General features: G+C 41.2%; 1 long non-coding RNA gene across 1 annotated transcript; it reads left to right on the forward strand.

The window, feature by feature from the left end:
• The first annotated feature begins 325 nt into the window (after positions 1 to 325).
• Positions 326 to 12,677, forward strand: LOC114041206. The gene is made up of 2 exons (XR_003568893.1): positions 326 to 427; positions 11,405 to 12,677. It is a non-coding gene; the product is annotated as an uncharacterized LOC114041206 (long non-coding RNA).
• The last annotated feature ends 630 nt before the right edge of the window (positions 12,678 to 13,307 follow it).

A 13,307-nucleotide genomic window follows, 5' to 3' on the forward strand; every position in this document is an offset into this window, starting at 1 on the left:
TCCCAGCCCGGGGACCCTCCGGCAGCGGCAGGAGCTCCGTCAGGCACCTCGGAGAGCGACCGGAAGAGGCGGTGCTGACCACGGGGACTTCCGCTTCCTTCCTGGTGAGGGCTTCCCGGTCCCTCTCGCCACAGCGTCCCCTCCACTCACCCTCCCCGGGGCTCCAGCCGGGACTGGGCCCAGGGCGCGAGCCCGGCCCCTTCTCCTCGTCCATCTGTGCCGCGGCGGCCGCCGAGGCCCCGCACGTCCCGCCCGCCTCTGAGCCCGACTCCCCTCCTTCGTAACACGATGGGGCCGGGCAGGTGCCCCCCCCCCCCCCGACCTGGGCTTCCTGCCCGGAGCCCCGGGCCCCAGCCTGAGCGGAGGTCCCTGCTGTGTTCCGAAAGGGAAAAGGGGTGGTCCCCGTCGTCCTTGTAGCTGCCTTCGGGTGAGTTGGGGTTTCGATGGGATTGAACGGACGAGCGTGTTTAGAGTGCCCCTCCCCCGGCCCCCCCCAGCTCCCCGAATCCCGGAGGCGAGGCGGCTCTGACAGGCGGTGGCTTCCCCAGGAGAGCTTTGCGTCTGGCAGGCTTCTCTTTCCGTGTCCGCCCAGTGCCCGGTGCCCAGTGCCAACCCGACGCTGTGAAGGATGAGGATGTCGACGAGGGTGGGTCAGGGTTCAGTCCTAGCGTGAGGAGCGATGATTTCTCTCTAGTGCGAGCAGCTCATTATTGTGCTAGGACCAGGTTTCCCCCCTTTTTTCACTGCCTCGTCCAGAAATCCACCAGCGTGGAAAATCTTCGGCAGAGATTTACCCAGGCCAAGATCCAAGACAGTGAAGGAAAGAAGAAGTGCATTCCTGCGCCCTGTGTTTGCTCAGACAGGTCTGGGAAAATGGGGATCCCCCCTGCAGTCAGGCAGGCCGCATGAAGGTTGATAAATCTCCTTTACCGAGATTTGGGCGACCCCAAGTTATGGAGTCCACGACCCTCATTGTAATATAGCCCACCCTCTCATTGTGATATTCATTTTCTCATTAATTGGTCACCAGTCAGAGTTGTTTGCCGCCCTAAGGAATACCTACTCTTCCAAGAGCACATGAACTGAGCCCACCATCGTGAAGGGTCTTTGGTCTAAGTAAGACAGCCAAATGACCATTCTTTTGTTAATAAATATGCTGACCTTATTAATAAAATGATTAAATTATCCAGGAATTTGTGTCTCTTGACCTTTTTTAAACACCACAGTATAACAAACTTTCAGTCACATTGTGGAGATCAGGCTAAGACTAACTGTTTAATATGCTTTACTCATGCATTTTCCAGTATCTTTTGGAATACCAAAGGAACTAGGTATTATATGAGTTCAGAGACGGATGTTAGTTGGGCTCAAATGAGCAGCGTAGGTTTCTCAAAGGTTTCTTTAATCATGCCCTGGAAATAACTAGCTGATGTTGGTAGGTTTTGATTATCTGGGAAGAAGGGAGTTATCATTTCATCTTTTGGAGCCAATGTGGAGTCTGGACTGATTGTTGAAGGCCCTTCCTGCCAAGGAATATCAAGAGGTAAATTCAGATTTGTGGAAAAGCATAAAGATTTCATTTCAAAGAGCCTATCATCTACCTGGGCAATGGAAGCAAGAATACCTTATCTGGAGGGAAGTATGAGAAGGCAAATTGTAAAGTCTGTGGTCTGTTGGGAAAAGACAATATTCTATGCAACACTGTGCACAGAAAACAAATTTCTGTGGTCTATGAAGGGAATGTATTGAAAAGAAAAAGATAGTTATGGATGCTGATCGTTAGGAGACTGTATCTGGGTTGATATTGGAATTGGACCTTTGAGGAGAGAGAACAACTTATTTATGAAGTGGACTAGGGTTTAAATGAGAGACTAAGTTCACGTAGTATAGGTTAGTAAAAGACAGTAACATGAATTTGTAATGGGACAGGCCTTTTTGGTCTGTGTTCTTATTCCATGCTTTTTTTTCTGCCCAGGACCCAGATGGTTTAGGGAACAGTAGGAGGAACCCAGAGTTGCAACTTAGTGAAATAGGTATTGTTGAAATTAAAGTAAAAGCATATATAAAGTATAAATGTTAAACGTATATAAAGTAGCCAACCATGGACACCAGGTTATAGAGCAGGAGTTATTAACCTTTTTTGGGTCATAGACCCCTTTGGCTGCAACCAAAAGAGACCTTCTCAAAACACTGTTTTGTTTGTTTATTTGTTTTAATTTATGATTCAAGTGAATACCAAATGTCAATTACAGATAAATGAGAATAAAGATGTACTTTTTCCTATCCAAATTCATAGACCTCAGGAGATCTGCCTATAGATTCCTCAAAATTAAAAAAATCTTGCCTTTGAAGAAGTATAGTACAGTCAAGAGTACACTGCTTTTTTTGGTGTGAATGGTGGGTGTCAGAAAGGGTGTCAACGTATCTGTGAGGAGGCAGAGCGTGTGGAGCGAATGTTGGAGAATAAGAGATTAGATCAAGAAAGAAGTTGGGCTGGAAAATGGAGCTGTCCGGTTTGAAATGTGTTCATGTGAAGTAATGACATGAGATGAGGTCCAGGCTGTGGCCAGGCTGTGTGTTGGCTGATTGTGGAATGGAGGTGAATCACAGAGATGTCGATGGACTTTTTAGGGCCATATTGTAAATATTGAAGTTAACAAGGATGTATAGATAAAATGACAACCAGGTGCTGAAGTTATCTACGAAGATAGGAGTGACTCTTAGGAATGGGTAGGTGATGGCAAAGGTGAGGCCATTTGCAGCTTACCTTCTGAGTAATTCTGCCCAGAACATGCTCCAGGTTATTCAAGTGACTCCACCTTCAGGCTATGAAGAATGATGATTCAAGCCAAGTCTCTTCTCCCTCCTAAGCTACTTCACCAGCTTCCATGGATTTAAATACCATCCCTGTGCTTATGATTCCCAAATCTATCTAATCTGCCCCAGCCTCTCTGCTGACCTCCAGTCTTGCATCTCCAACTGACTTTCAGATATCTCAGACTGGGTCCAGTAGACACCTTAAACTCAATATGTCCAAAACTGAATTCATTACCCTTCCCCTTACACACTCCCTTCCTCCCATTTTGCGTATCAATATAGAGGGCAGTAGCATCTTTCTCGTCCCTCAGGCTCACAGCCTGGGAGTCATCCTGGACTCCTCACTCTCTCTCACCACCCATATTCAATGTGGTGCCAAGGCCTGTCAATTTTACCTTTGCAACATCTTCCATCCCCTTCTCTGCTCTGACACTGCCCCCACCCTGGTGCAGATCCTCGTCACCTAAAGCCTGGGCTGTGGTAGATGCAGGAGGGTCTTCCTGCCTGGAGTCTCTCCTCACTCCAGGCCATCCTCCATTCAGCCACCAAAGTGATTTCCCTAGAGCATAGGTCCACCCATGTCCCTTTCCTAGTCAATAAACTCCACTGACTCCCTGTCACTTCCAGGATCAAATGTAAAATCCTCTGTTCTGCATTCAAAGCCTTTCATAACTCAGCCCCCTCCTACTTTTTCAGTTATACCTTACTCCCTGTCACAGTGACCACTGGCCTCCTGGATGTTCCACAAGCAAGACATTCCATCTGTAGGCTCCAGATATATTATCTGGCTGTTCCCTATACCTTAAATGTTCTCCCTCCTCAACTCCACCCACTAACTTCCCTGGCTTCCTTTAAGTCTCAACTAAAATCCCATCTTTTACTGGAAGCCTTCTCCAACCCCTCTTAATCCTAATGCCTTTCTTCTGTTAATTATTGCCTACTTATCCTGTAATATAGTTTGCTTCATGTATATTTGTTTGCGTGTTGTCCCCTATTAGATTGTAAACTCCTTGAGGGCAGAGACTCTTTTTTCTTCTTTTTGTATCCCCAGCACTTAGCACAGTGCCTGGCATAAATGAGGTACTTAAAAATGTTTATCAGTTAATTGATTAAGCCAAGAAGCTTTATTAAGTGCTTACTGTGTGCCAGGCACTGTACCAAGCACAAGACATACAAATACAAGCAGATTCACAGTCTCTGCCCTCAAGATAGCTTACTTTCTTTTTTTATATTAATAAATTTATTTATTCTTAGTTTTCAACATTTACTTCCCCAAGATTTTGAGTGCCAGATTTTCACCCCATCTCACTCTGCCCCCCACCCCAAGATGGCATGCATTTTGAATATCCCTTCCCCTAACCTGCCTTTCCTTCTATCTCTCCCCCACTTGTCTTATCCCCTTCCCCTTCTATTTTTCTGTAGGGCAAGATAGATTTCTGTACCCCATTTCCTGTATTTCTTATTTCCCAGTTGCATGTGGAAACAATTTTTTTTAAACATGTGTTTTTAAAATATTGGGTTCCAAATTTTCTCCCTTCCTCCCTCTCCACCCACCCTCATTGAAAAGACAAGCAACTAAATATAGGTTATACATGTGGAGTTATGCAAAATACTTCGATAGTAGGCATGCTGTGAAAAACTAACTCTATTTCCCTTAATCCTATCCTGCCCCCCATTTATTCTATTCTTTCTTTTGACCCTGTCCCTCCTCAGAAGTGTTTGCTTCTGATTACTCCCTTTCCCAATCTGCCCTCCTCTCTATCATCCCCCTACTCTCTTGTCTGCTTCTCCCCCTATCTTACCCCTAGGGTAAGATAGAGTTCCATACCCAGTTGAGTGTGTATGCTATTCCCTCCTTAAGTAAAATCCTTTGGGAATAAGATTCACTCATTTCCTCTCACCTTCCCCCAGTTCCCCTCTATTTTAAGAGCCTTTTCTTTTTTTTGTGAGATAATTTACCCCGTTCTACCTCTCCCTTTCTCTTTCTCCTAGTCCAATCCTCTCTCACCCCTTAATTTTATTCTCCAGATATGACCTCTTCATCTTCAACTCACCCTGTGCCCTCTGTCTCTCTATCTCTCTATCTATATACATACATATGTTTTTTTTCCCTCCAACTACCCTAATACTGACAAAGGTCTCATGAGTTACAAATATCATCTTTCCATGCAGGAATGTAAACAGTTCAACCTTAATAATTCTCTTATGATTTCTCTTTCCTGTTTACCTCTTCATGTTCCACTTAAGTCTTGTATTTGAAAGTCAAAATTTCTATTTAGCTCTGGTCTTTTCATCAAGAATGCTTGAAAGTCCTCTATTTCACTGAATGACCATTTTTCCCCCTGAAGGATTATACTCAGTTTTGCTGAGTAGGTGATTCTTGGTTGTAATCCTATCTCCTTTGCCCTCTGGAGTATTATATTCCATGCCCTCTGGTCCCTTAATGTAGAAGCTGCTAAATCTTCTGTTATCCTGATTGTGTTTCCACAACACTTGAATTGTTTTTTTCTGGCTGCTTGTAATATTTTCTCCTTGACCTGAGAACTTTGGAATTTGGCTACAATATTCCTAGGAGTTTTCCCTTGGGGATTACTTTCAGGAGGAGTTCGGTGGATTCTTTCAATTTCTATTTTGCCCTCTGGTTCTAAAATATCAGGGCAGTTTTCCTTCATAATTTCTTGAAAGATGATGTCTAGGTTCTTTTTTTGATCATGGCTTTCAGCTAGTCCAGTAATTTTTAAATTCTCTCTCCTGGATCTGTTTTCCGGGTCAGTTGTTTTTCCAATGAGATATATCACATTGTTTTCTAATTTTTCATTCTTTTGGATTTGTTTTACAGTGTCTTGATTTCTCATAAAGTCACTAGCTTCCAATTGCTCTATTCTAATTTTTAAGGAAGTATTTTCTTCAGTAATCTTTTGGACTTCCTTTTCCGTTTGGCCAATTTTGCTTTTTAGGGCATTCTCTTATTGGCTTTTTGGACCTCTTTGCCATTTGGGTTAGGCTATTTTTTAAGGTGTTATTTTCTTCAGTATTTTTGGGGGGTCTCCTTTAGCAAGCTGTTAACTTGCTTTTCATGATTTTCTTGCATCACTCTCAGTTTTTCCTCTACTTCTCTTACTTGCTTTTCAAAATCCCTTTTGAGCTCTTCCAAGGTCTGGGACTGATTCATATTTTTCTTGGAGGCTTTGGATGTAGGAGCTTTGTCTTTGTTGTCTTCTTCTGGTTGTATGTTTTGATCTTCTTTGTCACCAAAGTAAGATAATATAGTCTGACTATTTTTTACAAGGTTCGCTCATGATCCTGGCCAATTACTCGGGTTATAAACTCTTTGTTAAGTTAAGAGTCTGCTTCCAATGTGGAGAATGTACTGTCCCAAGCTTCGGGGGTTTGTGCAGCTGTTTTCAGAGATACTTCTAGGGACCTGTAAATTTTCAGTTCTTTCAAGGTGCTAGGATAAGGGGCGAGGTGTTTCCTCTCCACCGCCACAACAAGCTCCACCGCACCAGTGTTCCTCTTTGCCCCAGGACCGCCCTTCAGAACTCTGACCCAGATCCAAGCACGGGCAAAGCAAGAGATTCCTGCCTCAGCACTGGCAAAGAGATCCTTGCAATCCCCCTCTGATCAGCCACTTGATTCCCTCTCAGTCTGTGGGCTGGAAGCTCAGGAGGCAGCCGCTGCCCCAGGGGCGGCTGAGACCTAGCTTCTCTCTCTCTCTCACCATAGTCATAGACTTTTCCCACTGACTTTCCAAGTTGTCTTTGGTGTTCATGGGTTGAGAAGTCTGGAAACCGCCACCACTGCCTGTGATTCAGCCCTCCGAGGCCTGCTCCAGGGTCGCTGTGGCCTGTACGCCCACACCAAACTGCGCTCCTCTCCCCGGCGCAATATACCTTTCTTATCAACCATCTAGGTTGTCTTGGGCTGGAAATTTGTTTCACTTTGTCTTTTTGTGGGTTCTGCGTCTTTAGAATTTGTTTAGAGCCATTTTTTATAGGTATTTGGAGGGGTTTGGGGGAGAGTTCAAGCAAGTCACTGCTTTCTCTCTGCCATCTTGGCTCCGCCCCTCCCCCCATGGCTTACTTTCTAATGGAGGAAGGCTACGCATAAAAGGAAGATGAAAAGGGGAGGAAGGAGGGGAAGCTCCCTGTGGGAGGAAGGGCTTGGAAGAGAATGTCCTATGGAGATGAGTCAGAAGTGCAGCCTGGAGACAAATGAAGACCTGGTTGGTCTGGGCCTCCTCCTTAAAGTGGAGCTTCAGAGAGGAACCGGACAATTAGGAGGAGCTGGAGGGCTGGCCGCTTCTACCAGAATGAGAAGTACAGGGACAGAATGAGCTTCCAGAGTGAAAAGGTTTCTATGACATGGGAGAGGAAATCCTGTGGAGATGAGTCCTGGAGAGGAATTTTACTTCCCTATTTTGTCCTTTATTTTAAAGAAAATATGTTTTGGATATTGGATTACAGACTACCCAAAAATGCTTATTAAGACAAAGATTATTCTATCCTATGTACTTGACTTTCCTCCATCAAACAACTCAGGATTGGGATTAAGGCTCATAGCTTTCTACTTTTGGACCTCTCTGGGGCAGAGTGCAAATGATGCTGTGTATGTATTATCATTAACACACCAAGCCATCTTGGCACCTTGAAGAAGACTTTTTTCACCTTCATCTCTTCCTCCCCCATGTGTCAGGGCCGATCCCTCTCTATTTTGTATTGCTTTTTTATATCCTTAAGTACATATAGCTAGTCCTCCCCCATTGAATGTGAACTATCCCCATGTGCAAGAACACCTCCTAAAACTTCTTCCATGAAGAGAGCAGACTGTTTAATTTCCACGCTTGTACCTCAAAATGCCTGGCATAAAGGTGGTTAATAAAGGTTTGTTGATTGATTGAATATGGCCCTGCTTTCTATGACCTTACTTTCTGATAGGGTGGGAGAACAAAATGAACACAGGTAGGCCAATTCAAATTATATAAAAAGTAAAAGCAAATTAATTTCCCCAGGAGGGGGGCACCAGCCACTTGGGGTGAGCAGTTGTAGGGGAGGAAGGGAGAGGTGGAAAAAGCAGACATAAGGAATACTTATGACCCTGAATTGTAAAAAATATTCCCTACATAGACAACTTGTGGTCTTCCCCAAGGCCCATGTGAAAGGGGTTTTCTGGGTGACCTTCCTTCCCTCTTCCTATTTTTTCCTGATTTCCTATTGAATTTAATGTATTTCTACACCAAACTGTGTGTTTGTGTGTATGTGTGTTTTCAACCCTTATTTGTCAGATCCGTATGAAAGTAAGATTTATGTAAAGCCCTTTGCCCCACTCCTCTCTCCACATTTGTATAGTTCTTCTCAAGCATGTGAGATAGTTCTATCTTCTTTCTCTCTTTCTTTCCTTCTTTCTTTCTCTCTCTCTCTTTCTTTGTGTATTCCTTTTTTATTTCCCTTTTTTCTTTTAAGTTCATAAACATATAACAAAACTATTCCTAGGCCCTCCGTCTTATTTATTTCCTGTGACCTTTAAAGATATTAAGATTATGAGGGGACATTTGTTTCTTGTCTTATTAGAATTTCAACGCTTCATCATTTTATGGCCTTTTCCATTTGCTCAAATATATTTACCTCTCTTTATTTCTCTTGGCTTGTTTTTCCAAAGTATCTACTAAACTCTGGTCTTTTTGGGAATACTCAAAAGTTCTGTTTATGCCCCCTCATCTCCACCCCAAGATCAGACTTAGTTTTGCTGGGTGAGTTAACTCTTTGTGGTAAGCCTTTATTTTTTGCCTTTTGTAGTCATGTATTCCAGGGGGTCCTCTCTTTTGTAGTAGCCACTGCCAGGTTTTAAATGATCCAGACTGATTCCTTAGTACTTGAATTCTTTCTTTCTGGCTGTTTGTAATATTTTTTCTTTGATGAGAAGTCTCTAGATTTGGGTTGTGACATGACTGGGACTTTTCCTTTTGGGATTTCTTTCAGGAGATTACTGGTGAGTCCTTTCTGTTTCTACTTTGCCCTCCTGTTCTCCTAAGTCTGGGTAGTTTTCATTCATGATTTTTTGAAAATATGGTATCTAGGCTTTGTGGTTGAGATTTTCGAGTAATCCAATGATTCTTAAGTTATCTCCTTGACTTGTTTTTCCAGGTCATTTGTTCTTGATAAGAGATACTTTACATTTTATTATTTTTTTCAGTCTTTTGTCTTTGTTATAATATTTTTTTGTTATCTGTTTGGTCCAGTCTGATTTTTATACTTAAGTAAGGTTTTGCACCCACCCTACTAAGCTATTTATTCTCCTTCCAATTCTTTCTTCTAGAGCACTTATTTCTTTTCCTATTCTTTCCTCTAAAGCTCCCATTTGATTTCTTTTTTTTCTTTTCTTTTTCTTTTTTTTAATAGTTTATTTTGATTTGTCAGTAATCACTTCCATATGCTTTTGAGTTTAAAATTTTTCTCCTCCTTCTTCCCCACCACCCTCCCCAAGACGGCACACAATCTGATATAGGCTGTACATTTACATTCATATTAAACATATTTTCACATTAGTGATCTTGTAAGTAAAAATTAAAACCAATAGGAGGAACCATCAGAAAGAGGAAACAAAACTCAACAGAAGAGAAAAAAAAATAGCAATTCGACTTCCATAGTTCTTTCTTTGGATGTGGATAGCATTTTCCATCACAAGGCCTCTGGAGATATCTTGGATCCTTGTATTGCCAGGAAGGATTAAGTTTATCAATATTAGTCATCACACAACGTGGTTGTTATTGTGTACAATGTTCTCTTGGTTCTGCTCACTTCACTCAGCATCAGACCATACAAGTCTTTCCAGGTTTTTCTGAAGTCAGCCTGTTCATCATTTCTTATAGCACAATAGTATTCCATCACATTCATATACCACAGCTTGCTCAGCCATTCCCCAATTGATGGGCATCCTCTCAATTTCCAATTCTTTGCCACCACAAAAAGAGCTGCTATGAATATTTTTGTACATATAGGTCCTTTTCCCGTTTATGTGATCTCTTTGGGTTATAGCCCTAGAAGTGCTATTGCTGGGTCAAAGGGTATGCACATTTTTATAGCCCTTAGGGCAAAGTTCCAAATTGCTCTCCAAAATGGTTGGATCGTTTCACAACTCCACCAACAATGCATTACTGTTCCAATTTCCCACATCTTCTCCAACATTTATCATTTTCCTGTTTTGTCACGTTGGCCATTCTGATAGGTGTGATGTGGTACCTCAGAGTTGTTTTGATTTTCATTTCTCTAATCAATAGTGATTTAGAGCATTTTTTCATGTGACTATAGATGGCTTTAATTTCTTCATCTGAGAACTGTCTGTTCATATCCTTTGACCATTTATCAATTGGGGAATGGCTTGTATTCTTATAAATTTGACTTAATTCTCTATATATTTTAGAAATGAGGCCCTTATCAGAGAGACTGGTTGTAAAAATTCTTTCCAATTTTCTACCTTCCTTCTAATCTTAGTTGCATTGGCTTTGATTGTGCAAAAACTTTTCAATTTAATGTAATCAAAATTATCTATTTTGCTTTTTGTAATGTTCTTTATCTCCTATTTGGTCATGAAGTCTTCTGTTCTCCATAGATCTGACAGGTAAACTATTCCTTCCTCTCCCAGTTTGCTTATAGTATCAGCCTTTATATCTAAATCATGTACCCATTTTAACTTTATTTTGGTATATGGTGTGAGATTTTGGTTTATGCCTAGTTTCTTCCATACTCTTTTACAGTTTTCCCAGCAGTTTTTTTTCAAAGAGTGGGTTCTTATCCCAGAAGCCGGGGTGTTTGGGTTTATCAAATAATAGATTACTGTAGTCATTAACTACTGTGTCTTGCATATTTAACCTATTCCACTGATCCACCACTCTATTTCTTAGCTAGTACCAAGCAGTTTTGATGATTACTGCTTTGTAATACAATTTAAGATCTGGAATGGCTAGGCCACCTTCCCCTGTATTTCTTTTCATTAGTTCTCTTGATATAAAGCTCCCATTTAATTTACATTGTATTTTTTAACTGTTTCTTTCTTCTAGGAATTCCAATAAAGCTTAAGGCAAATCTATGTGTTTTTTGAGACTTTACTGTGAGTAATTTGGAATTATGCTCTTCTTCTGAGTTTGTGTTTTAGGTATCCCTGGCGCCATGATATTTCTTTAGCATTCGTGTTTTCTTTTGTTTACTAATTTTTCCAGCCTTACTGAATTGGGACTTTGTGTCAAGGGTTGACTCTTTGTACTCTTGGAAGAATGCGTGGGCTTTGGTTTGTCCTGATCTGTGTCGTGTGGAATCTGTGTAATGAGTGCTATGTTTTTCAAGGACCTCAGGGGTGGCTTAGGCCAACATGCTATGTTGGCACTACATCTTTCAGGATGCCCTTTGACTGTTCTTCCAGTGAACATTCTGTAGGCTCACAAACCCCTGGTTAGACCCTGGCCTAGGCTTTTGTTTTTCCACTGTTGATCATCCTTTTTGATAGTAGAAATAGAATCTAGGCCATTATAAAGCAGCTTCTTTTTTCCTAATACAGAGAATACCATGTATATTCACTTTATTCTTTCTTTCAGAGTGGCTTAGTCCAGATACTGGGTGTGAAACAACAAAGTCAGCTCCAAATCATGACACTTCTTTAGGAGGGACAACCAAGGAAAGACTCAAGAGAGAAGATCCCTGGGATTCTAGGTTTGCAGAAGCCTGAGGATATGTTACGAGCTTAGAGCAACAGAATGGCAAGCATGAAAAACAATCCCAGCAGGTAAAAATCACCCACAGGAAAAATGCATTTGGAAAAGGCCTTGATCTGGAGTCAATCCTGGTTCCAAAAAACAAAGTCCACATGGGGGAGAGTTTGCACCAATGTGACACCTATCTAAAGAACTTCAAACAGTGTTCAGACAAGAGTAAACTGCATGGAATTTTTACTAAGAAAACACTTTGTAATTATCATAATTACAGAAAACCATTTGGTTGCTATTCAGATCTCATTCCAACATCGAAAGAAAAATGCCAAAGAAAAATTACATCATTGTGAAGAAGTGTTTAGCAGTAGCTCATCTCTTAAAAATCAACCCATAATTCATGCTGCACAGAAACCTTTTCAGTGTAATGAATATGGAAAATCTTTTAGCTGGCCTGGAGGTCTGAGTGAACATAAGAGAATTCACACTGGAGAGAAGTCCTATGAATATGGTGAGTATAGGAAGATCTTTAGTTGCTGTGGAGATGGAGACTTTACTAAATATAAGAGAATTCAAACTGGAGAGAAACCCTTTGAATGTAATGAATGTGGGAAATCTTTTAAGCAACATGGAGACCTTAATAAACATAGGAGGTTTCATACTGGGGAGAAACCCTTTGAATGTAATGAATGTGGGAAATCCTTTAAACAGCCTGGACACCTTTCTGGATATAAGAGACTTCACACTGAAAAGAAACCCTTTGAATGTAATGAATGTGGAAAATCCTTTAGGTGCTCTGGGTACTTTACTAAACATAAGAGAATTCATAATAGTGAGAAACCTTTTGAATGTAATGAATATGGGAAATCCTTTCAACAGAATAGTTGTCTTACTGTACATAAGTGAATTCATACTGGAGAAAAACCCTTTGAATGTAGTGAGTGTGGGAAATCCTTTAGAAGGCATATAAAGCTTACTGCACATAGGAGAATTCATACTGGAGAGAAACCCTTTGAATGTAGTGTATGTGGGAAATCCTTTAGATGGAGTGGAGACCTTATTGCTCACAAAAGAATTCATACTGGAGAGAAACCCTTTGAATGTAATGAATGTGGGAAATTAGCGTGGAATTCTTACTACCCATAAAAGACTTCATACTGGAGTAAAACCTTTTGAATGTGGTGAATGTGGGAAATCTTTTAGGTGGAGTGGAGACCTTATTACCCATAAGAGAATTCATACAGGAGAGAAACCCTTTGAATGTACTGAATGTGGAAAATCTTTTCGGTGGTGTGGAGGTCTTACTAAACACAAGAGAATTCGTAATGGTGAGAAACCCTTTAAATCTAAGGTGTGTGGGAAATCATTTCAACAGAATGGTCATCTCTCTGTACACAAGAGAATTCATAGTGGGAAGAAGCCCTTGTAATATAAATAATGTTAGGAATCCTTTCATCAAATAGAAGCCTTACTTAGTCATAAGACAATTCAGCTGGGAAAGAAACCCTTTGGGTGTGATGATTGTGAGGAATCCTTTAGACCAAACATAAGAGATTTCATGAGGGAGAGAAATCCTTTGTGTGTAGTGATTCGATAAATCCTTTAATCAGCATGGAAGTCTTACTGACCATAAGAAAAATTCATACTGGAGAGAAACCTTTTGAATGTATTGAATGTGAGAAAAATGAAGGAGTTAAATTAGGTCTTTAATATCTAATCTGTATCAGAGAAATTTGCTGCAAAGATTCCCTCTCCAGTTAATTGTTTCTCTTCTAATTCTAACTGCATTGAC

The sequence above is a fragment of the Vombatus ursinus genome, unplaced genomic scaffold, assembly GCF_900497805.2.
Source record: "Vombatus ursinus unplaced genomic scaffold, bare-nosed wombat genome assembly UNPS02014170.1, whole genome shotgun sequence".
NCBI lineage: Eukaryota > Metazoa > Chordata > Mammalia > Diprotodontia > Vombatidae > Vombatus > Vombatus ursinus.